The sequence below is a fragment of the Sinocyclocheilus rhinocerous genome, unplaced genomic scaffold, assembly GCF_001515625.1.
Source record: "Sinocyclocheilus rhinocerous isolate Xijiao unplaced genomic scaffold, SAMN03320098_v1.1 scaffold273, whole genome shotgun sequence".
Classification (NCBI taxonomy): Eukaryota; Metazoa; Chordata; class Actinopteri; order Cypriniformes; family Cyprinidae; genus Sinocyclocheilus; species Sinocyclocheilus rhinocerous.
This window is the reverse complement of record NW_015656360.1, coordinates 1,214,298-1,220,391: the sequence shown is the minus strand read 5'-3', so window position 1 is coordinate 1,220,391 and position 6,094 is coordinate 1,214,298. Positions and strand designations below refer to the sequence as shown.

The window sequence follows — 6,094 nt, the reverse complement described above, 5'->3', positions numbered from 1 at the left end:
CATAACCCTGCTAAGTATTTGCATAAAGGATTTAAGAAATGAAAAAAAAAAGCCTATTATTATTATTATTATTACAGGCGATATAGAACGGGCACCTGGCACGTTGTAGCATCTTTGCCACTAGAGGGTAACCTCATACAGTACATACCTACATGTTAACGTCACAGGCTACACTCAAAGCAGCTAATCTGTCAAATTATTATAAAATCCTCTTCCAACACAACCTTAAATTAATTTACCCATTTACTTTATAATTGGTCATCTCTCTGGTTAAAGCGGTTGGAAAACACGAGGTTCTCTCATCAGGGGCATACATACATTTGCTAAACATATTCAGGTCGACTCATCTTTCATTTTGCATGGGAAGAGGCGGCCTGTACACGCGTACCTAGACTACCTACCAGCTCGGCCCTCACGCCCGCGATGCAGTCATTGGACGACGACAAGAATGGGGAGGGGTTTCGCATGCACTTTGGACAACGTGATTGGACAACACTTACGCGAGGGCGGGGCCCATGACGCCACTGTCTTCGGATAAAGAAAGACGCCATTTTGTTTTTAGCGGTGAGGAGGAGAACCGGAAAAAATTGTAGCGAAACTGCACCAAAAGGTAAATAATGGCGAAAGCGACACATTTTGCGTTGTCATTTGGACGTATGTCTTACAGAGGTCTTTTAATGTACCATGTGGCTAACAGAAAACCAGAGTTCGGTTATGAATGATCATTTCAGTCAGGGAGGCTAACAGGCTAACTAACGGATGTTTGCTTAGCTGATGTGGAACTGCACAACCAGTTTGCGCCTACTTAACCGAATATACAGACATTTTCAGCGCGGCCCTTTTCGCGTAAATATGTTTTTACCGTCTTCAAAAATTGTATAGCTCCTCAGGAGTGAGCGGAGTAAAATAAGTAGCAGCCAAATAAACAGTGATCTAACGTTAGTTACCTCGCCTGCGCCCTTAGCACAAAGCAGACGACAAGGCGTCGCTCGCAACACAAGCAGAACGCTCCCTTAAAATGAACGCTGACGGTCTACATTGATTATGCGATCTGGTTTGTCTCGTAGCAGTGTAAATAAAAATGGTTGAGAAATTGAACAGACTATTAAGATCACAGTGACTCAAATTCGGGCACACAGACTCGTATGCAGGCACTGTGCGTAGTCTATTAGTGTGAATGATTCTTAGGCCGTGTTTGAGATCGTTCAACATGAAGAAACGGACGTTGATTCTGTCGCGTATTTCAGATGTAAGAGTTTGTTTGTTTTTTGAGAGTTCGCCAGAAGTGGTGCTTGTATAATTGTTGGTAAGAGGCTCTATGCATGTCTAGAGTGGTTTGTTTTTTGTCAAGTGAGAGCAGGTTTGATCCAGTCTTTGGCATCGTGAGAAATTAGAAAACAGAGTATGTCAAGCCAGCATTTTTAATAACGCTAATTGCTTTTGATTGTTATCATAATTAAAAAACAACAGTGATAGGATGACATGTTTCACGTGTCTACATAACTAGCAGGTGTCAAATACCAGGTTTCTACTGTAATGCATGACGGGATCGATCTAGTCAAATAAAGTGTAATCGTAGTTCGCTGTTAATAATAATTCATTTAACCCCCCATTCAGTTCTTGCTCAGATTGGAAATCTAGATCTGTTTTTATGCGCGTGGTTGTACCACTTGTGTTGAATTGTAAGGTGTTTCTTAAGCAAGCACAGCCTCCCAGTCACTCTGGTTATGAATGACTGACGTGTTGATTTCTACTTAGGAAGCATTTTTCGCTTTTTTTGGCGGTGTCTGTCGCAACATTGAAACTGTGGATAGAATCCGATGTTGTCATATGATTTTTCTGTGGCCTCTGTTATGCTCTCACTTCCTAGTATGCCTGATAAATGTGTTGTCGTAACCATTTCAGTCTTTGATATTTTTGCACGTCTGATGAGCATTTTCATTTCAATATAGGTGAAGTATCCTACATGTATCACATGGACTAGAGCAGGGGTATTCAATTAAAGTTCCAAGAGGTCTGTTTACATTTCCTTCCCAGTGGAGGTCCGAGAAAAAAAAATATACATACACGCACACACACACACACACACACATATATATATATATATATATACACACACACACATATGCAGTTGTTTCTGGTTCTCGAATCTGATTGGCTGAGAATAGTGCGATATTCTAGTGATAACAGAGCTCCAACTGTTTCACCATTTGTATCACTTCGCTTGTGGAATGTAGTTTTAAGAGGTTTTTTTATGTGAGAATGTAGTTGTTTAGACTTCAAATATGTGGTTTGTTAATAAAGATAACATCTATTTGAAAAATTGCTTCGTTTTCGGAGACGTGAGCTTCAGGGCGTCAGCGACCATGTGCTCTGATGTCTCTATAGTGGTTAAACATTAAATATCTCTAGAGTAGCGCTGCAACTAACAATGATTTTGATAATCGATTAGTTGGTCGATTATTTTTTCAATTAATCGGATTAAAAAAATGTATTTTATTGACAAAAAACACTATTCCACATTCTGCCCAATGTCCTTCAAACAAGCGTGCCAACTGAATGCTATAAAAACATACAGTGCTTAACAATTTATTAGACCACCTGCCATAATAAAGAGAGAACACTTTTTAGGAATTTTAGGAATCTGTCAAAAAATAGTTTAAATAGCAGCAGTGGCACAAACCATAATTTGTTAAAAACCTTACATAAATTTGCTTTAATAAATTTTAGCATTGTATATTGTTATATACTGTATGTACATAGTTTAAATCTCTGCATTAAAAACACAAAATCGCAGGCGATTCATTGCCGATTTTGAACACGATTTTATGTAGCTTGTCAGTGAACTACTGTAAATGCCGCTCCATCTGAACGCACATGCTGGAGATTTACTACTAATCACAGGAGCGGCTTTACTGACGAGATGCGCATGAAAATCGCATTCGATTTTTTGCACAGCCCTACAATGCATGTTGACCTTTAAACCTTGATTTAACTTTCAACAACAGATATTTCAGCACAATGAATGTTTTTGCGCTTATTATTAATTGTCTCTCCTTTCAGTCTGCCTGATGCACGTGCACGTGCCCGCCGCTCATTCAGTAAAGATTAAAACTTAACACAGACTGTCAGGATGGACCTTTATGCAAAAATGGAATTTATGACATTTATACATAAGGATATGACCGTAAACTGAAAGTTTTTGCGCTGAGGGCGCGCACGTATCATCTGCCAAAGTGCCAGGGCAAGCAAGCCATTACGCTAATGCACTGGCTGAAGTTGGACGTGCACTGTGGGCAGACCCGACTAATCGAAATTGAGAATCGTTGTCAATGATTTTCATAATCGATTTTACTACTCTAGAGTGTTTAATCTTACTTGATTTCTCATCAGAGATCTGGATGTATTTGACACCTGGTTTGTTTTTGTTAGTTGTTAGTTTTTGGAAAGGTTCCGCCAAGGTATGCGTGACGTAAAAATCGGCATCGGAGAGTGTGCGCGGAGGCTCTGCACGGACATCCGCGTGCCTCCCATTTTTTGTGACCGTCAGTAGGCTACTGCGCATGCGCAGGCTGTGTGAAGAAGCCCGCTGCTTCTCGAAGCTGTTAAATCCGTCGATAAAACAATATAAAGACAGCCAGATGTGCAATAACTCTGGGCAATTGTTTGTTCACATGTTTGTTTATTGTTCAAGCCGATCTACTACGCATGTATGGAACACGTCCGCAGAGCGGACCATCAGCGTATGCTTTCGGTAGTATAAATACAAGTAGTCCGCATCCGCGCTGTCTGTGTACGCGTCAGGATTACTCACGTGGAAAGTATAACACACCATCCATCTGTGGTGCGTATTTTTTCCGTGCCCATGTTAACAGATCAGATCGTTCACACTGCACGCGATTGCGGTCCGGTGTCCTGACATTTTATCCTACCCGTCAGATTGTCCTAAAAAAAATCCCTGGACATGGGATTTTTTTTTGCCTTATGTCTGTTCTAGAGACATGTTACAGCTTTTTGATAAAGCTCTAATTGGTTTTCTTTTGGAAATATGTTTCAAATTCACACTGAATGCATTTATGACTGTAAAGCATGTCTCTGTGTGTCAAAATCGTAATCAAAATCGCAAAATTGATCAAAGTTATCGCGATAGGTTTTTTTTGTCCATATCGCACAGCGCTCAGAGACGGAACACAACACGGACATGTAAAGTCATCTTTTAGCTCCTAAACGGTCAAATACACACAAAAATATGTCAAAATGCGGTGCTTAGTGATTATTCATGTAAACCCTCGTCGGTTATGTAATAAATGAATGTAAAGAGTTGAGAATGAAAATACTTGTGTAACAGTAAATTGGATCCGTGCTGCTCTAAAAAGTGACAGCGGGCTAATATTCCTGCTGCTGACTGTGCTTAATATTAATCAAACAACAAAAGACACATTCAAAATCACTCACTGCTCTTGATTGAAGGACTTTTGTAGCTTTAATAAGAAATAAAGGAAGTTTAATAAGAAACAAAGGAAGTTTAATTCTTACAGTGAAGACTGTGCTGTTTTATTTTACATTAGGTTATTTAATTTCTCTATTAGGCTGTTAACTGAATACTTTAGAGTTGCATTAAAAAAACTTAAAGCACAGTTTGTTTCATTTGTATATATTTATTTATTCTATTGTATTCTTTAGCTTTTTTTTTATTGTTGGCATTGTATTCCTTTGCTTTTTTTTTATTACAGTTTAATAATTTTCAATAATTGAGGACCTTTTTTTTTTTTTTACTAATATTAGTTACTCTGGTATTCTGATGTTCATTTTAACCGGTTAACCGACCGTTAGAATTTTGACCGATTAATACAATCAGTTAAACGGTTTAAAAAGTCATTTAATTATAAAATTTTTTAATTAATTTATCAAAATATTTAAAAAGGTTTGCTGCATGGTTAAAATACACTACGTGTATAAAAAAAATCGTTTTTTAGGGGTTTGAGACTGTTTCAGAAGACGGCCGAGTATGACCAGCTGTATGATGCTTGCACTACGCTGTTACAGGTAAGCCACGGAAAAGGTTCAAATCAGCGTTGTTATAGTGTTGTTTTTTTTAATTTTATTATTTTCAATTCGCAACTGAATTTCTGTTTTAGTATTTTTCTTCAATTTCTTTGGTAGTTTGTATTAGTTTTTATATTAAAAAAACAATACTATGTGGTTATTTATTTTTTTATTTTATTCATATATATATTAGGGATGTTAATTTTAACTGGTTAACCGGTTAACCGACCGTGAAGAATTGACCGATTAATACAATCAGTTAAATGGTTTAAAAAGTCATTTATTAATTTTTTTTCAGTAATTTATCAAAATATTTAAAAAGGTTTGCTGCATGGTTAAAATACGTTACGCGTATTAAAAAAATGTTTTTTTAGGGGGAAAAAACATAAGTCGCGTATAAGTCACATTTTTTATTTAATTCAGAAATAGGCCTAATACCTACGCAAATGTTTACAAACATTATAATAAACACTGTAAACATAGCTAGGCTATTTTAGTTCCCCTCACTCCACAACAAATCCTTTCAATTAACAGTAATTAGAAAAGAACAAGAGTTAAAAATATAAGAAGCTATAGCAATATAAACGACAAGCCAAAACGAATTCATTTAGGCTAAAACGAAACTGAAACCAACGTTGGGTCTCTCATTCCACACAAAATCAAATGTTTTCGTATTCGCGATGCATTTGAATGGCAAATTATTATTTATTATATGCCTAGTAGGGATGCACCGATACGATACTGGTATCAGTATCGGGCCCGATACTGAGCTCCTGTACTTGTACTCATACTCGTTAAAATGCCCCGATACCACACAGCATGTGATAAGCACCATATTCAGACAAAGAAACAACAAACAGCAGAATGGAGTTAAGGATGTCTACTACGAAGTACATGTATGCAATGAATATAATGTTAAACATTCAGTATTAACGCCTGTATAGTTGATGTGCGCGAGCTGATAAACAAAGCACGCTGAGTGGATTGAGCCCGCGGTGGCGCAGATGCGCGAGCTTGTCGAGTGAATATACCTTTCTCACAGACATCA

General features: G+C 37.6%; 1 protein-coding gene across 2 annotated transcripts in view; it reads left to right on the top strand.

Moving 5' to 3' along the window:
• The first annotated feature begins 512 nt into the window (after positions 1 to 512).
• LOC107720015 (ADP-ribosylation factor 1-like) overlaps positions 513 to 6,094 on the top strand; it is a 16,660-nt gene continuing 11,078 nt past the window's right edge. The window contains exon 1 of one of the 2 annotated variants that reach the window (XM_016527585.1): positions 513 to 610. The gene's annotated coding sequence lies outside the window, so the exon portion shown is untranslated. Of the gene's footprint in view, positions 611 to 1,226; positions 1,250 to 6,094 lie in introns of those variants that run through there. The other variant, XM_016527586.1, reaches the window with a different exon arrangement.